This window comes from Rattus norvegicus (assembly GCF_036323735.1).
Source record: "Rattus norvegicus strain BN/NHsdMcwi chromosome Y unlocalized genomic scaffold, GRCr8 chrY_unlocalized_3, whole genome shotgun sequence".
Classification (NCBI taxonomy): domain Eukaryota; kingdom Metazoa; phylum Chordata; class Mammalia; order Rodentia; family Muridae; genus Rattus; species Rattus norvegicus.
The window spans coordinates 908,903-931,534 of NW_026947389.1; the positions used below are offsets into that span (position 1 = coordinate 908,903).

At 39.9% G+C, this 22,632-nt stretch overlaps 1 long non-coding RNA gene across 1 annotated transcript; it reads left to right on the forward strand.

Annotated features, from left to right (window-relative positions):
- Positions 1-15,464: 15,464 nt before the first annotated feature.
- LOC108353340 (uncharacterized) lies at positions 15,465-21,656 on the forward strand. Its single transcript, XR_005498795.2, has 3 exons — positions 15,465-15,593; positions 18,629-18,730; positions 21,067-21,656. It is a non-coding gene; the product is annotated as an uncharacterized LOC108353340 (long non-coding RNA).
- Positions 21,657-22,632: the final 976 nt, after the last annotated feature.

The window sequence follows — 22,632 nt, forward strand, 5'->3', positions numbered from 1 at the left end:
AGCTGCTGTCTATATAAGGCGAGCATTCTTGCTGCTTGAGGTCTCCCTGTCCCTGTTCAAGAGAGCTGTACAGTAAAGGCTTGTTCGCAGAAGTATCCTGTTGCCACACGTCGTTCTTGCTGGTGAGAAATTGGGCGCGTGACAAATGGGTAGTAAATTCTGCCCAGAAGTGTGGAAGCCAATCCACACAGAACTGCATCTGGTCTATCCTGTTTATGTGGATGATAATCAACAAAGGTATCATGAGCCTTTAGACTTTAAGGTGATCAAGTCCCTGTAAAATCAGTCAGGACATATTGCATTATGGCCTCATTTACCATAACTCAGGTTGAGGTCTTATACAGATTTTGCATGACTCCTAGTGATTGGAGTAAACTTCCTTAGGCCTGTCTTATTCTGGGACAGTATTTGAACTGGAGAGCTTTTCTTATTGAGTTTGCCAATGAACAGGCTGCTGCTAACTTGGTAGCGAGGGGGGGGGGAGGCTGCCTAGGATAGAGATATGCTGCTAGGTCAGGGACACTCTGCAAATGCTCAGACAGGTTATCCAGGACAGGTTTACCAGCAGATTAATGAGGTTGCAACAAATGCATTGAAATCCTTACCTAGTAAGGGAGAAGTAAGTAGAAACCTCATCAAGATCCTTCAAGGACCTATGGAGCCATTCTCTGACTTTGTAGCCCAATTAGTGGTAGCAGCAGGTAGAGACTTTGGCGACCCCATTATGATTATGCCCTTAATTAAACAATTGGCCTATGAGCTTTGCACAAAGGAATGTCGAGCCACTATCACTCCTTACAAGAATAAGGGACTTGAAGCTTGGAACAAGGTCTGTAGAGATATAGGGGGATCTTTGACTAATGCTGGACTTGCAGCTGCTGTTATGCAGATGATGCAGAGAAAAGGAGGACGCTCAGGAATGTGTGTTAAGTGTGATCAACAGGGGCACCTCAAAAGGCAATGTCCAGAAAGGAGAAGTCTCTTCAGTACAAGAAGTGGCCAACGACCAAGGCAAAAAGGGTCGTGCCCCAAGTGCAAAAAGGGGAACCATTGCACTCATGAGTGCCACTCGGTAAAAGACATCAATGGGCAGCCTCTTAGGTCGGGTTTTGGTGGAGCAGGTCCAAAAAATGGAGAGCCACGTCCACGACCCTAGGGCCCACAAATATATGTGCCAGTCGAGAATTAGGATGTAGAACCGAGTCACGAGAGATGGTCATCCCTTCGCCATCTGAGGGGCCAAGGAGAGCCACTAAAGGCTCTGCAGGACTGGACATCTGGTCCACTGCCAGACTCGTACTAACTCCTTGGATGGGTGTACAGTTGATAGAAACTGATTTAAACGTCCCCTTGAACTTGGCACAGTATGGTTACTTATAGGGAAATCATCTACGGCTTTAACAGGACTACATGTCCATCCAGGAGTTATTGACCCAGATTATACTGGGGTAGTCAAGAACATGGTAGAATCACTGAAAGAGATTACTGCCATTTCCCCTGGGGACAGAATAGCCAAACTATTACTTTGCCTAGGCTTCATGGAAGTTTTGCAGCCCAGTCTAGAGGGAGAGGAGAGAATGGTTTCAGCTCCGACCTTACATTTCTAGCCTTGGGTTTAAACCAACGCCCAGTATTGCAGCTAAGGGTAGAAGGAAAAAGGATCCTAGGACTGTTGGATACAGTGCCCAATAGAAGTATAATAGCTAAGAAAGATTGGCCCTCTGGATGGCCAGTACAGGTCTCATATCAAACATTACAATGTCTCCATTAAGCATGAGCTCCTGATATGAGCGCAAGACAATTGAGTTGGAGAGATCAGGAAGGGCATTCGGGAGTTATGAAACCCTGTATGTTGGATTTGCCCATTTCCCTTTGAGGGAGAGATTTGCTGAAATATATGGGTTTCAAATTGAACACTGAGTATTCTGAAACTTCACAAAAGATTATGAAACATATGGGTTATATTCCCAGTAAGGGAATAGGGAAATACCTGCAGGGTAGGACTAACCCTATAACTGCCCAAAAGAGAGAAAAGGATCAGGACTTGGGTTTTTCCTTGGGGCTGCTGAGTAAGGGTTCCCATTACCTGGAAAACAGAGGAGCCAGTGTGGGTTCTTCAGTGACTGCTTTCTTCTGAGAAGCTTGCCACAGCTAAAGCTGACTATGAAGCATATAAAACCATCAGTATCATATTGGAATACCCCAATATATGTGATATAAGAAGTCAGGGAATGATAATGCATAATTTACAATTTAATAATCAACAGTTGCAAATCATGAGCCCAGTGCAACGTGGGCTTCCTCTTTTATCCTCTCTGCCAGCCTGTTGACCTGCTGTACTGATTGATATAAAAGATTGCTTTTTCTTCATACCTCTTTGTCCAAGGGATAGTGAAAGATTTGCTTTTACTGTTCCATCATGCAAACATGAAGAACCTGATCAAAAATATGAGTGGGTAGTTATTCTACAGGGTATGCCAAATAGCCCTTCTATATGTCAACTTTTTGTTGGCAACACCATCACCCCAATAAGACAGAAGTTTCATGCACCTCATATTATGGATGATATCCTTTTAACTGCAAAGAATGAAGAGATTTTAGATTTATCATGTGGAAATTTAGTTAAATTGCTAGAAGGTAGGGGATTATTGCCCCAGAAAAGGTACAAAAGGGCAATCTTTTAAATTATTTAAGAGCAAAATTAAGTCATTTATCATTATTCCCCAGGAGGATGAATGGAGGAAAGATAATCTTAAGACTTAATGATTTTAAAAAATTATTAGGAGATATTAATTGGGTCAGATGTTATTTAAATTTACCAAATTATGAATTAAAACCATTTTATAATACTTTAGTTGGGGATTTGGCCTTGGGTTCTCATAGACAATTGACAGATGAAGCAAGGAGAGCTTTAAAGAAGGTTGAAAAAGGATTACAAGGCGCAATTTTACATCGATGGAAGGAGGGTGCAGACATTGTGCTATGAATTCTAGCCACCTACATGCAGCCCACAGAATTGTTGTGCCAAGATGGCCCTCTGCTTTGTTTTTATCCCAAGGCTTCTCCAGCTAGATCAGTAGATTATTATCCTACAGCAGTTACAGAATTAGCCCTGTATGGGATCCAAAAGTGCATACAATTTTTTGGTGTTTCCCTAATCTCGATCATAGTGCCCTATACAGGTCAGCAGATGAAGATCTTGTGTGGCACTGTGGGTGATTGGGCTATATTATGCTGTGGATTCCATGGAGAGATAGATAATCATTATCCAAAACATTCTTTGCTATCCTTCTTTAAAGAACATCCCATATTCTTTCTAAGGTTACTTCCAGTACTTCTATACAGGGGGCGCCAAACATTTTTACAGATGGATCCAAAAATGGCTGTGGAGCTTATATGATTAACCATCAAGAGCCAATTTTGTGTCAATATCATCCCAGCTCTCCACAAATAATTGAACTCAAGATTGTGCAGGAAGTGTATAAAAATTGTTCCTTTGCCTTTAATTTGCTCTCTGATTCATCATATTTGTTAATGCAGTTAAGATTTTAGAAGTGGTTAGCCCTATTAAAATTAGCAGCACGGTATGCCAGCTGCTGAGGGAACTTCAGGAATTGATCTGAAAAGAGGTCAAGATTTTTGTCTAACAATGAAATGATCTTGTGGATAGATGGACCCAAATGGAGTTCATCTTCTTAAGCTCATCATTGGATCAAGCTGGACAGTTTCATCAACAATTTCATGTGCCTACTAAGACCTTAGAACAGAAGTTTCATCTGTCTTGAGCAGATGCTCGACAGATAGTTTTAGGATGTCAACAGTGTATCACTTTTCACGATTCCCCAGGTGTAGGGGTTAATCCTAGAGGCCTTTTGCCCCTAAAGATTTGGCAAATGGATGTAACTCACATATCTGGATTTGGGACTCTAAAATGCATTCATGTTTCTGTGGATACTTGTTCAGGTGTCATTCATGCTACCCCTATGAGTAGAGAAAAGCCACGCAATGTTATTGGACACTTACTATAAGCCTGGGCTGTTTGGAAAAAGCCTTAACACTTAAAAACTGATAATGACCCAGCTTAAACTGCTATATCTTTCAAATCCTTTTGTAAACAGATGGATATGCAGTTGACCCATGGCCTGCCTTATAATCTCCAATGTCAAGGTATTGTTGAGCAAGCATATCGTACCTTGAAGGAATGCGTGATTAAACAAATAGGGGGAATAGGCCATGGTAGAACCACCAGGGAACACATATCCTTAGCCCCTTTTACTCTTAATTTTTTAATATTGGATTATGATGGCCTATCTGCCACTGACAGACATCAGTGTCGGGTGGGCATGTTGAAAGGTTACGTGAAATGGAAAGACGTGATCACTGGCTTATGACATTGGCCAGATCCCGTGTTGTCATGGGCAAGAGGGTCTCTTTGTGTGTTTCCTCAGGACCGGCAAGATCCGTTGTGGGTCGCTGAAAGATTGACCAGGAGGTACAACAAGAATGAAGATCCTGCTGCTGCTGACACTTCTTGGTGTGACCCAAATGGTGGTCCAAATGGAACCCCTGTGGGGGATACTATTGGTGTTCCGGAGACTCATGCCGATACGTCATGACTTTTAAATCCACTCATCTAATTTTTCTAAAAAGTTGTCAAGTTATCTTCTAGGAAATTGGACAGGAGAATTCGATTTCTTAATGGTTCAGCTATGTGCAGCCATCGTGACGGTGAACTCCACACGTGCATATGCTAGACTGGCTACGGGATTGTCATTTTGGATTGAGGCTGCTATGAATCATCTGAGGGAGTGGGAGGGTATGGGAACCCTAGTTGGATTCTTGCTGCTGGTCTGCCTAGTGTGCCTGTGGTGTCTCTGTAGAATGAGGTTTGTTCAGAGGCGGCACGCTGTTATGGTGGTACAGGTATTTGCAGCAATTGAAGCAGGACAGTCCCCTCAAGCCTGGCTTAAGGTTATTCAGAAGACCTTGTTGTACCTCAGGCATGAGTATGTGTGAGTGACCCTCCCCAGTTATGGGCAACCTCTCTTCTAGCTAAGGAACTTGGTGGGCAAAGAGGTGTCATAAGACTGGTTTAATGAAGGGATGATCCTAAGACAGTGGGGGTCACTACACTCAGTGGTGCCTTTGCCTGCTTGTTTAATTAAACAAAAAGGTGGAACTATAGGTGTCTGTGACGTGACGCGCGTCAAAGATCGTGCTGGTTCCACTTTCCACCCTCCGAACAGTGTGTGCTCCTTGTAGTAAGCAAGTCCTTATTTGGCTATACCTGCCTGGCTTGCTAGCTTCCGCATAGTGATAGCCTGTCTGCATGACCCAGATAGCTTGCTGCGATTAGCCAGCACTAGCTATTTAAGTGTTCTCCGGGGGTTCCCCGGGGTCAGAAGATTGTTTCAAGGTTCCTGAGTAAAACTGCTTGAAGAAGATCTTCATTGGTCATATCTTTTTTGCTGGTCGAGGTTGGGCATGACAAGGGACTTGGTAAATATTCCTCAATGTGTACTCAAAAATTTTGTTTTCCAATTCCATTCTCTGCAATGATTTTGGTCACAAAATGGGCCCAGGTATAGAGTGAGTATAAAAAGTGTAAAACTGTGTACCTACTTCAAGTGATAAATTCCTAAATTCTTATTTTATTGAAAAATTAACAGACATCAGGAAAGCAAAGGACAACATGGACTATTGATTTCGGTTTCTTGTACAATTTGATATCAGAACTACACTATTGAGCTTCCAGTATTCCAATGGCCAGACGTGAGGTTTTAGGATGTTTTAACATGATTCTATCTTAAGGCCAAACATAAGATACTGGATGATGGGAAAGGAGAAGAATGGCTTGAGGACCAGTTAAACATCTACTTCATTAGGTTTATAAAAATAGGAAGGAGTATTTTTGAAATGGTCATTTGTGAGTTCTACATTCTTGACATAGTTGGGTAAAATCCATGTTATCATTCCACTTCACCACATAAGTGTAGGAGCCACCAAAAGTATATATGTATACATCAGCCATCAAAACTATATAAGATTGATGAAGGTAAGAAATGCATTTTGCCAGGAACCGGATATCAATATTACCTGAGATACTCAGATACAGCATGTCAAATACAGAAGTGAATGCTACTAGTAAACCATTGAACTGAAAACGGACCTATTGTTCGTAAATTTTGAAAAAGGATAGAGGAGCTGAGGGTGTTTTCAAACCCATACAAACAACAATGCCAATGAAGCAGAACTTTCTCATACTATACCAACATACAAAATAGTACAAGGACAGACCTATGGCTCCAAATGCATATGTGGCAGAGGATGGCCTTTTTTAGGCAACATTGGAAAGAGAGGCCTTGTCCTCCACAGTTTGTCTCTCAGTTCAAGGGAATGTCATGCAGCAGAAAGGCTGGTTAGAGAAGAAGGAAATGAAACTGGTAGGGATCTTATGGGCAGGAAACTGGGAAAGGAAATCATATTTTCAATGTATATATAGAAACATGTAGTTTGAAAAGAAAACAAATTGCTAAAAAATAAAAAAAATATGATATAAAAGAGAAGAAAGCTGCCAAGTAATCTAACATATTGACTCAGAAATCTGAAGTGGTAGTCAGGTTAATATTAGTATAAAGACTGAGATGATGAAGTCTCGACTAGAAGCACTTCTCTCTCCTAGATATCAGTGTCAGACACAAACTGCACTATAGGGATTCAAAGCCTTGAGGAGTTTAACTTGAGTTAGGGACACAATACTTGTTTTTCCCTTCTTCCTTAGGACCTTTTCTTCTTGACAAAAAGAGTAAAGGTCATGAGCTCTCAGGAAATCAACTGTGCCGTTCATAATACTTGGTATTGGAATAAAGAAATAAATGATATAAACCCTCTGACATCCAGGACCAGAAGAACAGGGAAGTCCAGATGCTCCAGCTCTTGATTCCCATATGTGGAAGGCTCAGATCAAGTCTATTTCTTCATCAATACCACTCAACCCCTACCAAGGACTCTCTGAGCTTTTCCAAATACCACTTATTTTTTTCTTTTTTTTAATACTAAGACAGAAGGCCAGCTTACTTCTGCCCATTTCTGATCTCTTCATCCTGTTTGTTCTCACTCCCACATGGCTGTTTACTCTGAATTAGTGGCCAATTAGTAAACCAGAGAGGTACTGAAGAAATATCGGAGAGGCAGATCCTGTCAGGACAATACTTGTTACATCACAGAAGAAGCTAGGGATCTCCAGGATACAAAAGATTTTTCAGGGAGGCCTAATGATGATGTCACTGAGAACTGCCATGTCCTTAGCTGCTGAGCAGCGTTCCTTTCATTGACCAGATTCGAGGGTGTCCTTTCCAGGAGAGTCTCCTATTGCACAGTTGAAACCTTTACATACTCCATCTCTCTAAACCTAGAGACTTCTCTCTGCTTCACTAGTAGTTAAAAGCTCTGAATGGAGAAAGTTAGTCAGGGTCTTGGCATGGGTAGAAAGCATTTAGGAACATGGAATATAGGAGATTCTTCTAGATAATACTTATATCCCCAGGTTCATACCTGTGACTCAGTTCAACATTCTAAGTATTCTGTTTCCCAAAGGCCAGTATTTTCCCTACAGACGTTTAATTGAATTAATATTGTATTTCAATTTCTTATTGAAAATTCGTTGATAGGGGACTTTGAAAATATTCCTCAATGTGTACTCAAAAATTCTGTTTTCCAATTCCATTTTCTGCAAAGGTTTTGGCAACAAAGGAGGCCCAACTATAGAGTAAGCATAACAGTGTAAATACTGTATACCTAATTCAAATTATAAATTCCCAAATCCTTATTTTAACAAAAAATTACCAGATACCAGAAAAGCAAAGCACAACATGGACTATTGAATTTGGTTCTCTAGTCCCATTTGATATCAGTTCTGCAATATCTACCTTCCTGAGTTTCATTCCCATACTTGAGGGTTTTGAGTATTTTACCATGATTAGTTATTAAGGCCAAACATAAGATATAGGAGGCTGGGCATCTAGAGGAATGACTTGAGGACCAGTGACGCCTCAATTTCAGAAGTTTCAAAAAACAGGATGGAGTCTATTTGGTGTTGCCATTTGTGGATTCTACAGTCTTGACCTAGATATGCAGAACCCATGTCAAAATTCCAGCTAAACTCAGAGATGTAGGAGCCACCAAAAGTACATACATATACATCAGCCACCAAAACTAGACAAGATTGATGAAGGTAAGTGCATTCTTCCAGGAATCAGATATAGATATTTCCTGAGAGACACAACTAGATTATGCCAAATACAGAAGTGAATGCTAGTGGCAAACCAGTGAACTGAAAATGGACTTCTTGTTTGTAGATTTTCAGGAAAGATTACAAGAGCTGAAGGGGCTTTAACACCATAAGAACGACAATGCTAATGAACCAGAGCTTTCTGATACTAGACCTATGTCCAAGAATGTACATGGACAGAGTTATGGCTCCAACTGCATATGTGGAAGAGGATGGACTTGGTGAGTACTAATGGAAGGAGAAGTCCTTGGTCCTCCCTAGGTTTAACTCCAAGTTCCAGGGAATGTTAAGGGGTAGTAAGAAGGGTTATAGAAGACGGGCAGGGGGACCAGATAGGGATGTTATGGGCCAGAAAATGGGAAAGGACATAAGAATTTAAATGTAAATAAAGGAACATCCAGTTAAAAAAACCAATAAAATTTGCTAAAAATTGAGAGATATAAAAGAAAAAAAAACCTGCCAACTAATCATAAGTATTGACTTGGAAATCTAAAATGATAGACAGAGTAATACTAGTGGAAAGACTGAGATGATGAAGTCTGAAATAGAGCACTTCTCTTTCCAAGATAGAAGTCTCAGACAGAGAGAAACTGGACAATAGGTATCCAAAGCACTGTAGAGTTTACTCTGAGCTGAGGACACAATACTTGTCCATCCCATCTTCCTTAGTAACTTTCTCTTTTTGACAAAATGTATAAAGTCCATGATCTGTCAGGAATACAACTGTGTCCTTTACAACACATGACTTTTGGAATATAGAAATGAATGATATAAAGTCTCTGACTACCAGGAAGCAAAAGATCAGGGAAGTGCAGATGCATCTGAGAGTCTCCCAGTTCCTGTTTCCCTTATGTGGAAGGCACAGAAAAAGGCTATCTCTTCAGTGATCCCACTCGACCCCTAACAAGGACACACTAAGCATTCCCAAGCACCTCATATTTCTTCCTTGTTTTTTATACCAAGACATAAGTCCAGCTTCCTTCTCCCCATATCATATCTCTTCATCCTCTTTGTTTTAACTCCCAAATTGTCTCTGAATTAGAGGCCAATTAGTAAACCCTAGAGTTATTGAAGGAAAATCTGAGAGGCAGTTGCAGTCATGACAACAGAAGGAGGTAGGGCTCACCAGGTTATAAGAGAGTTTTCATGGAGGTCCTAATGATGCTGTCACTGAGAACTACCTTGGTCTACTTGCTGAACACTTTTCCTTACATTGACCAGATTCGAGAGTGCCCTTACCAGGTATGTCTCATGTGGCACAGGACACCTGTATGTACTACATCACTCTAAAATAGAGACTTCCCTATGCTTCACCAGTGGTTACATGCTCATAATGCAGAAAGTTATTAAGGGGCATAGCATGGGTAAAAACGGTTTAGGAACATGGAGTGTAGGAGATTCTTGCAGATATTAGTTTTATTGACAGGTAATTCCTGTGACATACAGTTCAATTTTCCGGGTTTTCTCTCTTTCCCAAAGGCCATATTTTCTCTAAAACCTTTAATTGAATGAATATTGTATTTCAATTTCTTACTGTAATTCCTTGATAGGGGATTTTGTAAATGTTCCTCAATGTGGAATCAAAAATTCCATTTGCCAATTACATTTTCTGAAATGATTTTGGTCAGAGAGGGGGCCCAGCTATAGAGTGAGTATAAGAGTGTGAATACTGTGTACCTACTTCAAATGATGAATTCCCAAATCCTTATTTTATCAAAAAATTACCAGTCATCAGGAAAGCAAAGGACAATATGAAGTTTGAATTCAGTCCTCTAGTCCCATTTGATATCAGTACAACCCTTTGTACCTTCCAGTGTTCCCATGGCCAGACTTGATTATTCAGGACTTTTTACCATAATTCTTTCTTAAGAACAAATGTAATCTACCAGATGATGGGCGGGGAGAAGAATGTCTTGAGGACCAATGAAACATCTTCTTCAATAGGTTCATAAAAACAGGAAGGAGTCTATTTGCATTGTCATTTGTGAATCCTACATTCTTGACATAGTTGGGCAGAATCCATGTTAACTTTCCATTGAACCATTTAGGTGTAGGAGCCACCAAATGTATATATGTATACATCAGCCAACAAAACTCGATAAAATTGATGAAGGTAAGAAATACATCCTGCCAGTAATTGGATATAGATATTTAGTGAGAGACACAGATACAGCATGTCGAATACAGAAGTGAATGCTGGTAGCAAACCATTGAACTGAAAACATACCTCTTTTTGGTAAATTTAGAAAAAGGATTAGAAGATCTGAGGGTGCTTTCAACCCCATAAGAACAACTAAGCCAGTGAACCAGAGCTTTTGCTTACAAGACCAATATACAAAGAAAGTACATGGACTGACCTATGGTTCCAAATGCATACGTTGCTGAGGACGGCCTTTTTGGGCAACAATGGACATGAAGCCCTTGGTCCTCCCTAGTTTGTCTCCCAGTTCAAGGGAATGTCAACAAACAGAAAGACTGGTTAGAGAAGTAGGAAAAGAGAACAAGTGGGATCTGAAGGGCAAGAAACTTGGAAAGAAAATTATATTTTAAATGTAAATATAGAAACATCCAGTTATTAAAAGCAATAAAATTTGCTAAAATGAGAAACATATCAAAGAGAAGAAAGTTGCCAAGTAATCGCACATATTGACTCAGAAATCTGAAGTGGTATTCAGAGTAATATTATTGGAGAGACTGAGATGATGAAGTCTCAACTACAAGTACTTCTCTCTCCGAGATATCAGTGTCAGACACAAACTGCAGTATAGATATGCAAAACATGGAGGAGTTTACTCGGAGCTCAGTACTCAATACTTGTTTTTCACTACTTCCTTAGGACCTTTTCTTCTGACAAAAAGAGTAAAGGTCATAACCTCTCAGGAAAACAAATATGCCCTTCACAACACTTGCCTTTTGGAATAGAGAAATGAATGATATAATCCTACTGATTTCCAGAAACCATAAGAACAGGGAAGCACAGATGTATCTGACAGGCTCCCAGCTTCTGATTCCCATATCTGAAAGGCTCAGATAAGGCTATCTCTTCAGTGATATCACTCAACACCTACCAAAGACTCACTGAGCTTTCCTAAAAACCACATATTTCTTCCTTGTTTTTTATACCAAGACAGAAGACCAGCTTCCTTCTCTCCATTTCCAATCTCTTCATCCTCTTTGTTTTCACTCCCCTATTTGCTCTAAATTAGAGGCCAATTAGTAAACACTAGAAATACTGAAGTATTTCTGAGAGGCAGTTGCAGTCAGGACAACAGTTGTGACATCACAGAAGAAGTTATGGCTCTCCAGGTTACAAGAGAGTTTTCAGGGAAGGCCTAATGGTGATGTTAGTGAGAAATGCCATGGCCTACCTGCTAAACAATTTTCCTTACACTGACCAGATTCGAGGGTGCCCTTTCCAGGTCCATCTCCTGTAACACAGTGGGAACCTTTAGGTACTCCATCTCCCTGAAGCTCGAGACTTCTCTCAGCTTGACTATTGTTTACATGCTCTGAATGGAGAAAGTTAGTCAGGGTATTGGCATGGGTGGAAAATATTTATGAGCATGGAGTGTAGTGGATACTTCTAGATAATATTTTTATTGACAGGTCATTCCTGTGACATACAGTTCAATTTTATTTGTTTTCTATGTTTCCCAAAAATGAGTATTTTCCCAACAGACCTATAACTGAATGAATATTGTATTTCAATTTCTTATTGTAAATTCCTTGTTAAGGGGTGTGTAAATATTGCTCAATGTGTATTCAATAATTCTGTTTTCCAATTCCATTTTCTGCAATGATTTTGGTCACAAAGGAGGCCCAGATATAGAGTGAGTATAACACTGTAAATACTGTATACCTACTTCAAATGATAAACTCCCAAATCCTTATTTTAACAAAAAATTACCAGACATCAGGAAAGCAAAGGAAAACATGAACTATGGAATTTGGTTCTCTAGTCTCTTTTGATATCAATACACTCTGAGCACCTTCCAGTGTTTGCATGCCCAGACTTTAGCATAGGATGATTTACCTTGATTCTTCTTAAGGCCAAACATAAAATACCCAATGATGGGCAGGGAGAAAAATGTCTTGAGGACCATTTATACATCTACTTCAATAGGTTCATAAAAACAGGAGAGAGTCTATTTGAAATTGTCATTGGTGAATTCTACACTATTGACATATTTGGCCAGAATCCGTGATAACTTTCCACTTAAACACTTAGGTGTAGGAGCCACCAAAATTATATATGTATACATCAACCAACAAAACTAGATAAGATTGATGATGGTAAGAAGTGCTTTCTGCCAGGTACGAGATATAGATATTTACTGAGAGAGACAGCATGTCAAATACAGAAGTGAATGCTGGAAGCAAACCAGTTCACTGAAAACGGACCTCTTGTTGGTAAATTTTGAAAAAGAATTAGAAGAGCTGAGGTTGCTTTCAACACCATAAGAACAACTGTGCCATTGAACCAGAGCTTTTTTGTACTAGACCAATATAAAAAGAAAATACATGGACTGACCTATGGGTCCAAATGCATAAGTGGCTGAGGATGCCCTTCTTGGGCAACATTGGAAAGAGAGGCACTTGTCCTCCCTAGTTTGTCTTCCAGTTCACGGTAATGTCATGAGGCAGAAAGGCTGGTTAAAGAAGGAAATGGAATGGGTAGGGAACTTATGGTCAGGAAACTGGAAAAGGAAAGAGTATTTTAAATGTATATATACATACATACATACATATATATAGAGTTAAAAGTAATTAATTTTGCTAAAATATAAAAAAAGGAATGATATAAAAGAAAATAAATGTGCAAAGTCATCACAATTATTGACTCGGAAATTTAAAGTCGTAGTCATAGTAATACTAGTGGAAAGACTGAGATGATGAAGTCTCAACTAGAAGAACATACTCTCCCAAATATCAGTGTCAGACACAAACTGGACTATAGGTGTCCAAAGGACAGAGGAGATTACCTTGAGTTAGGGACAGAATACTTGCTTTTCCCTTCTTCCTTAGGATCTTTTCTTCTTGACAAAAAGAGTAAAAGTCATGAGCTCTCAGGAAACAACTCTGCCTTTCACAACACTTGGTTTTTGTAATAAAGAAATGAACGATATAATCCCTCAGGAACCATAAGAACAGGGAAGTCCTTTTGCTTCTGAGAGTCTCCAAGCTTATGATTCCCTTATGTATAAGGCTCAGATTAAGGCTATCTCTTCAGCGATAACACTCAAGCCCTACAAAGGACTCATTGAACTTTCCAAAGGACCACATATCTCTTCCTTATTTTTTATACCAAGACAGAAGGCCAGATTCCTTCTTTCCATTTCCAATCTCTTCATCCTCTTTGTTATCACACCCCAATTTGCTCTGAATTAGAGGATCTTAGTAAAACCTATTGGTACTGAAGGAATATCTGAGAGGCAGTTGCAGTCACGACAATAGTTATGACATCACAGAAGAAGCTAGAACTCTCCAAGTTACAAGAGAGTTTTCAGGGAGGGCCTAATGATGATGGCACTGACAACTCCTGTGGACTACCTGCTGAACACCTTTCCTTACATTGACCAGATTCGAATTTGGACTTTCCAGGAATGTCTCCTGTTACACAGTAGAAAACTATACATAACACATCTCTCTAAAGCTAGAGACTTCTCTCTACTTCACTAGTGGTTACATGCTCTGAATGGGGAAAATTAGACAGGGTAGAAAAGATTTAGGAACATGGAATGTAGGAGATAATTCTAGATAATATTTGTATTCCCAGTTTCATTCCATTCATATACAGTTCAATTTTCTGTGTTTTCTCTGTTTGACAAAGGCCAGTATTTTCCCTACAGACCTTTAATTGAATGAATATTGTATTTCAATTCCTTATGGTTAATTTCTTGATAGGGGATTTTGTAAATAATCCTCAATGTGTACTCAATAATTCTGTTTCCAATTCCATTTTCTGCAATGATTTTGTTCACAAAGGGGGCCCAGCAATAGAGTGAGTATAACAGCGTAAATACTGTATACCTACTTCAAATGATACACTCACAAATCCTTATTTTAACAAAACATTACCAGATATCAGGAAAGCAAAGGACAACATGGACTATTGAATTCGGTTATCTAGTCCCATTTGATATCAGTACTACACTATCTACCTTCCAGTGTTCCCATGGCCAGACCTGAGGGTTTAGGATGTTTTACCATGATTCTTTCTTAAAACCAAAAATAAGATACCAGATAATGGGCATTAAGAAGAATGACTTGAGGACCAGTTATACGTCTACTTCAATAGGTTCATAAAAACAGGACGGAGTCTATTTGCATTGTCATTTTTTAATTATACATTCTTTTAGTTGGGTAAAATCCATGTAAACATTCCACTTGACGAAAGAGGTGTAAGACCCACCAAATCTATATTTGTACTCTTCAGACAACCAAACTAGATAGGAATGATGAAGGTAAGAAGTGCATTCTGCCAGGAGCCAGATATAAATATTTACTGAGAGACACAGATACAGCATGTCAAATACAGAAGTGAATGCTGGGAACAAACCAGTGATCTGAAAACGGACCTCTTGTTGGTAAATTTTGAAAAAGGATTCGAAGAGCTGAGGTGCTTTCAACACTAGAAGAACAACAATGCCAGTGAACCAGCGCTTTCTCATAATAGACCAATATAAAAAGAAAGTACATGGACTAACCTATGCCTTCAAATGCATATGTGGCAGAAGATGGCCATTTTGGGCAACATTGGAAAGAGAAGCCCTTGTATTCCCTACTTTGTCTCCAAGTTCAAAGGAATGCATTGCGGCAGAAAGGCTGATTTGAAAGAAGGAAATGGAATGCGTAGTAACCTTATGGGCAGGAAACTGGGAAAAGAAATAATATTTTAAAAGTAAGTATAGAAACATTCAGTTAAAAAATCAAATTTTGGTAAAAAATAAAAAAAGAATGATATAAAAGAAAGAGAGTTACAAGTAAGACATATTCATGCAGAAATCTGAAGTGTTATTCAGAATAATACAAGTGGAAAGACTGAGATGATGAAGTCTCAACTACAAGTACTTCCCTTTCCCAGATATCAGTGTCAGACACAAACTGCATTATAGGTATCCAAAGCGTGGAGGAGTTTACTCCGAGCTAGATACTTCTTTTTCACTTCTTCCTTAGGACCTTTTATACTTGACAAAAAGAGTGAAGGTCATGATGCCTAATGATGATGTCACTGAAAACTCTCATGGACTACCTGATGAACAACTTTCCTTACATTGACAAGATTCAAGTTTGCACTTTAAAGGTATGTCTCCTGTGACACAGTGGAAACCATTATATATTCCTTCTCTCTAATTCACTAGTGGTTCTCGCTGATTCACTAATGGTTACATGCTGTGGCGCTTGACATGGTTGAAAAAGATTTAGGAACATGGAGAGTAGGAGATTCTCCTAGATAATATTTTTATTCCTAGGTTCATTCTTGTGATATACAGTTGAATTTTCTAGGTTTTCTCTGTTTCCCAATGACCAGTATTTTCCCTACAGACGTAAAATTGAATGAATATTGTATTTCAATTTCTTTTTTTTTATTAACTTGAGTATTTCTTGTATACATTTCCAGTGTTAGTCCCTTTCCCAGTTTCCGGGTAACATCCCCCTCCCCCCTACCCTTCTTAATGGGTGCTCCCCTTCCCATCCTCACCCCATTGCCACCATCCCCCCAACTATCTAGTTCACTGGGGGTTCAATCTTAGCAGGACCCAGGGCTTCCCCTTCCACTGGTGCTCTTACCAGCTCTGGAAAAAAAAGAACTTAAATATCCTGTATTTCAATTTCTTATTGTAAATTCCTTGTTAGGGGACTTTGTAAATATTTCTCAATACACACAAAAATTCTGTTTCCAATACCATTTTCTGCAATGATATGGTCACAAATGGGGCCCAGCTATAGAGTAACTATAATAGTGTACATTCTGTGTACTTACCTTAAATGCTAATCTCCCAAATTCTTATTTTATCGAAAAATTACCAGACATCAGGAAAGCAAAGGACAACATGGACTATTGAATTCTGTTTCTTGTCCCATTTGATATCTGTACTACCCTATCTAGCTTCCAATGTTCCCATGGCCAGACATGAGGGTTTAGGATGATTTACATGATTCTTTCTTCAGGCCAAACGTAAGATACCATGTGATGTGCAGGGAAAAGGATGGCTTGAGGACCAGTTATACGTCTACTTCAGGGTTGGGGATTTAGCTCAGTGGTAGAGCACTTGCCTAGCAATACAAGGCCCTGGGTTCAGTCCCCAGCTCCGAAAAAAGGAGAAAAAATAAAGTTTACTTCAGTAGGTTCATAAAAACAGGGGGAGTCTCTTTGAAATTGTCATTTTTGAATTCTATATTTTTGACATAGTTGTCCAGAATCCATGTTAACTTTCCAATTAACTTCATAGGTTTAAGAGGCACCAAAGTACATATGTATACATCAGACAAAAAACCTAGATAAGATTGATGAAGGTAGGAAATACATTCTGCAAGGAACTGGGTACAGATATTTACTGAGAGACACAGATACAGCATGTCAAATACAGAAGTGAATGCTAGTAGCAAACCAGTGATCTGAAAACGGACCTCTTGTTGGTAAATTTTGAAAAAGGATTAGAAGAGCTGAAGGTGCTTTCAACCCCATAAGAACAACGATGCCAGTGAACCAGATCTTTTTAATACTAGACCAATGTACATAGAAAGTACATGGACTGACTTATGGATACAAATGCATATGTTGCAGAGGATGGCTTTTTTCGGCAACATTGGAAAGAGAAGCTCTTGTCATTCTTAGTTTGTCTCCCAGTTAAAGGCAATATCATGAGGCAGAAAGGTTGGTTAGAGTAGAAGGAAATGGAAAAGTTAGCAATCTTATGTGCAGGAAACTGGGAAGGGAAATAATATTCAAAATGTATATATAGAAACATCTCGGAAATCTGAAGTGGTAGTCAGAGTAATAGTAGTGGAACGACTGAGTTATTGAAGTCTCCACTAGAATCACTTCTCTCTCTCAAATATCAGTGTCAGACCCAAACTTCACTATAGGTATCCAAAGCATGGAGGAGTTTACCGTGGGTTAGGGACACAATACTTGTTTTTCCCTTCTTCCTTAGGACCTTTTCTTCATGAAAAAAAGAGAGGAAGCCCCGGGTCCTGCTTATATTGATCCCCCAGTGAACTAGATTGTTGGGGGGTGGGCTGCAATGGAGGAAAGATGGGGAGGGGAACACCCATAAAGAAGGGGAGGGGGAGGGGTTAGGGGGATGTTTGCCAGAAACCGGAAAAGGGAATAACAATCGAAATGTATATAAGAAATAGTCAAGTTAAAAAAAAAGAAAGAAAAAAGAAAAAAGAAAAGAAAAAAAAAAGAAAAGAAGAGTAAAGGTCATGACCTCTCAGGAAAACAACCGTGCCCTTCACAACACTTGGGTTTGGAATAAAGGAATGAAGGATATAAACTCTTTAATTTCCAGGAACCATAAGAACAGGGAAGATCATTTGCTTCTGAGAGCCTCACAGTTCCTTAGTCCCTTATGTAGAATGCTCAGATCAAGGCTCTCTCTTCAGCGATACCACTCAACCCTTACCAAGGACTAACTGAGCTTTCCAAAGGACCATGTATTTCTTCCCTGTTTTTTATACCAAGATAGAAGGCCAGCTTCCTCCCCATTTTGAATCTCTTCATCCTCTTCATTCTTCCTCCGACACTAAGATTTACGGAACCAACGAGGATAAACAAGGAGAAAGGGCAAAGAAAAATGCTTGAATTTCACTCAGAAGGAGGAATAAACAAATTAGAGGAGGCAGATGGAAGGAAAGGATTGGGTGCCTAAGGGGATGGGAAGGGAAATGTGGTTTGAGAATCATTTCTTGGGAGAGACGAGCAAGAGGGACAGAGGGCCAAGAGAATAAAGAGAAATCAGTGACTGTCCAGGGTGGGCGCTATCTCTGATTTACCAGCAATCTGGGATGGGTGAGGCTACACTGGTGTCCATGAGGGTGACTTTAGCTGAGACTTGTAACAGTGGGGATACAGATACTGAAATGGTCACTTTCTGTAGCCACAGAGGACCCAAGGTGGAAGGATAAGGACCCAAACCCACCCCCAAAATTTTGACCCAGAAATTGCCCTCTGTGTAAGAAACACAGGGACTGAGATGGAAGAGGAAATGAGGGAATGGCCAAAGGATAAGTGGCCGGATGTGAGACTTATCCTATGAGCAAACGACAAACACTGACATTATTAATGGTCCTTTCTTATGTTTGCATTTTATGTTTATTGTCCTCTGCGAGGCTCCACCAAGGGACGACTGACACTGAAGCAGACGCGCACGGTCAAATATCAGATGGAGCTCAGTGAGTCTCACTGAAGAACTGAAGGAAGGACTGAGAGAGGTAGAGAAGCACAATGGTCACCACGTGGGTTCACTAAACCCGTTGCCTGTCTGTGGATCCTGTTCTCCTACCCGGGCTGCGTTTTCAGGACCTGCTGGGAGACAATGAATCTAGTCTTGCACAGACTTGATGTGCCCGAGGAGGGGATGTACCCAGAGTGGTCCTCTGCTCATTCAGTGTAGAATGGGAGAGGATAGGAGGAGGTACTATAAATGGTGGGTGCCTGGAGGAGTGTGGTTGACAGGGCAGCATTAAGAATGTTACCTGGTGAATATGTACAAACACTTTAGCAAGGGGCAAAGGCATGACATCATGGGGACGGGGCATGGCATCATGGGGGTGGGGCATGACATCATAGGTTTGGGGCATGATATCATAGGGGTGGGTGAATGACATCATAGTGGTCGAGGCATGATATCATGAAGCTTAAGAGAAAATAGATGAAACTAGAAAAAAAAATCAGCCCAAGAGGGAACTGAGACCTAGAGACACTAACATGGAAGGCCTTTACCTATGCATAGTATCAGCTGTGCGATTAATCATATTATATCTACAATCCACAAATGCAGAGAGAACAAAGGAAAGGAGAAGGCCCGTGAGGGGAAAAGCATAGACCCATCTGAAAGGAAAACTGGAACAGATTATGTGAGTGAGTGAGGGCGACTGAGGACAGAAGGGGAGGGTCAGCGGGGAAGATGGAGGGAAAGCGCGGTGCAGAGAGAAACAGCCAGAAATAGAGAACATACGAGTTAATGTGGAAACTCGATGAAAACACTGGTTAATTCATGGTGTCTAGAGGGCCACGTTCCTGAGGATTTAATCTGACAGAGAATGCAGAGTACGAACCTGCAATCCTTTGAAATCCAGCAAGTAGGACTTCAGGGTCGGGGATGGGGCACATTCAGTGGAGTCAATTTCTGAGGAGGTAAAATGGAGATCCCTGAACAACAGACTGATGCTGGGAAAGAGATTATAAAGATATAGCAAATGAGGGCTTCCTGGTACCTTAAACCTGCAACTGATGTAAATGCACAGGAAAACCCTTGCTGCACTCTAAGGTTTGGTTAGCCGTTGTTCACCCTGATAAATTATACACACAATGATAGTGTGTCCCTGAATACCTTCTAACAGAGCTGTGACACTGAAATCATTGGAAGAAACCATAATTCACTTTCACGCAGACCAATCTTCTGCTGGCTGAATGTTTCCTCGGTCCACTCCATCCTTTCACACCTGTTGTGCACCTGGACACTCTAGGAAGGAGACAAGAGATGAGTGTATGTCTGTGTGTGTGTTTGTTTGTATGTGTGTTTGTGTGTGTGTGTGTGTATCTGTATATTGGTTATCGTCTGTGTGTCTGTATTTGTGTATATGTGTGTGTATGTGTGTGTGTCTCTGTGTGTGTCTGTATGTGTTTTTGTGTCTCTCTATGTGTGTATATGAGTATGTGTCTGTGTGTTTGTGTATGTGTGTGTGTGTCTGTGTCTGTGTGTTTGTCTGTGTCTGTCTGTGTCTGTGTGTATGTCAGTTTGTCTGTCTATGTCTTTTACTGTGTTTCTCTGTGTATCTGTGTGCGTTACATGTGTGTGTGTGTTTGTTTGTGTGTGTGTGTGTGTGTGTGTGTGTGTGTGTCTGTCATGCATAAGCTAACCATCCTCACACAGACTGTCTGGATTGCTTTTATATTAAGGAGGTTGGCGAATGTTTCTCTTGTCCTAAAAGACCACTCTGGTTCTCAACTCTCTCTGTGAAGCCATGACAGGTTGAGTAATTTTCATGTGTGAGGAGTCTGTCCTATTGAAACTTGCTTTCTTGGATACAATATCACTTGAAAAACACATCTCAACATTTACTATCCTTATTCCGTGATCCCTTGAGGGGATTATTCCATTATTATTATTATTATTATTATTATTATTATTATTATTATTATTACAGGATTATTCCATCATATTGCTCTCTGCATTGTTACCAGTGTGCTAAAGTTCATTGACGTTAGGAAGAAAGATTTTTTTTCAAATGGGTCACATTGGATGGCCATGTCTTTGTTCTTGGAACTGAAAGATTTATTTGCATGCTCCCAGGATCAAATATATTAAAGTACAGAAAGTTCCTTGGTCCTCTACATGAGAGTGACACCAAATTATGGAGGAGTAAGACAGTTTTCACAATGTTTCAGGCTTTGGGGATTGGTAGACGTTACATAGCCATCCTTTTATTCAAAGCAAGAATAGTCAAAATTATTAATAGAAGGCAGAAAATTTTAACAACATATTTTTGCTGGCTAATTTAAATTCCTGTATTGTATCTCTAAAGCATTATACATTCTCTCTCAGGTTCTTCTTGAAATTGTTTGAAGAAGTGAAAACTGGTATGTGTTTATTTGTTCACATTCATAAAGATGGCCATTGCTCTAGTGATGGACAGATGGCACAACTTTTAAGAGGCAAACTGACTTTCTTCCCAAAGAAATAAATCTTCAACTTCATGGAGGCAGTTTCATTCTTAGGTACAAATGTTTAAAATCCCCTGAGAATGCTTCCTACAGCTATCATTTCCTGTATATTGTAATATCCTAGGAAATGGGTTTTCTCTTTGCATTTTGTTTCAAGTATTAAGATCTACAAGAAAGTTTTGATTGCATGTACCATTTGGAGATGTTGTCTTTTTTTCTTTCCTATAGATGGATTCTGGGTTGTAGACTCTCAGGCATTTTATGATCCATCTCTCACAATAGGGGCTGCAAATGAGATGACTCTTCATCAGGAATAAAGGAAAGAAGACAGGTAAAGTAATAGAGATCTCCCTGATGTATTTATCGCCTCTGAGTATGACTGTTGTCATCAACCTGTATATATAAAATTTAACTTTGAAACAAAGTACACTCCCATGAGTTTAAGCCTTTGTACTTTTCATTGTGTAAATATTTTCAATAAAGAGAACATTAAAAGTAATAAAGTTGTGTGATGTGTATAACTCTTTTAACAGTTTCCCTTGTATAACTTAATAGAATATATAAATGCTTTTCCTTCATGGTAAATGTAATGAAGACAATGTCTCTTCTAACAATATATGTAGTAATTTTGACCTCTATAAAATTTAATATGTGCATAACTTGCCTAAACATCCACCGCAAATTCTTATGGGATACTTTCTATACTTACTCAGTGTTTTTTCCTAAATATTGTGTTAAAATGCATTTAGCAGAATAGATATTGTGGTGGATGCAGGGAGGAAGGAAACTGAATGGGACGGGAAGTAGAGAAAGTAATGGGTAGGAGGAAATAGGTATAGTGGTTTTGCAGGAATTAGGTATAGTGGGTTTGGAGGAATTAGGTATAGTGAATCCATGGAAAAGGGAATGGAAAACACAAGTGTTGGGTGGGCATCTCTAGGAAGTGCCAGAGACCTGGGAAAGGCAAATCCCCAGGGAGTCTATTGATGTGACTCTAGCACTGGGGATACAGATCCTTAATATGCCACTTCTATAGACAGGCATGACTCCCAGTGGTGTGACAAGGAAAAAAAAAACACCCACAGAACCTTCAATCCAACATGAACACAGCCTACAACATCTTCAGAGACAAAGATAGATACAGCAGACATGGAAGGAACATTCAACCAATGATTAGCACAGATTGAGACCTACCCCGTGGGCAAGCACTGATCCCTGACACATTAAAGATACTCTATCATGCTTACAGACAGATTCCTAGCATAACTGTCCTCTGAGTGACTCCACCCAACAGCTGAGAGAAAGAAGTGTAAAGATTCACCACCAAACATTTGCTGGAGCTTGGGGAGTCTTTAAAAAAAATAAAAAACAGGTGAAGAATTGATGCCCAGTTGATATGAGCGACTCAGCAGAAAGACCATTAGAGTCAACTCACCGGGACTCTTGG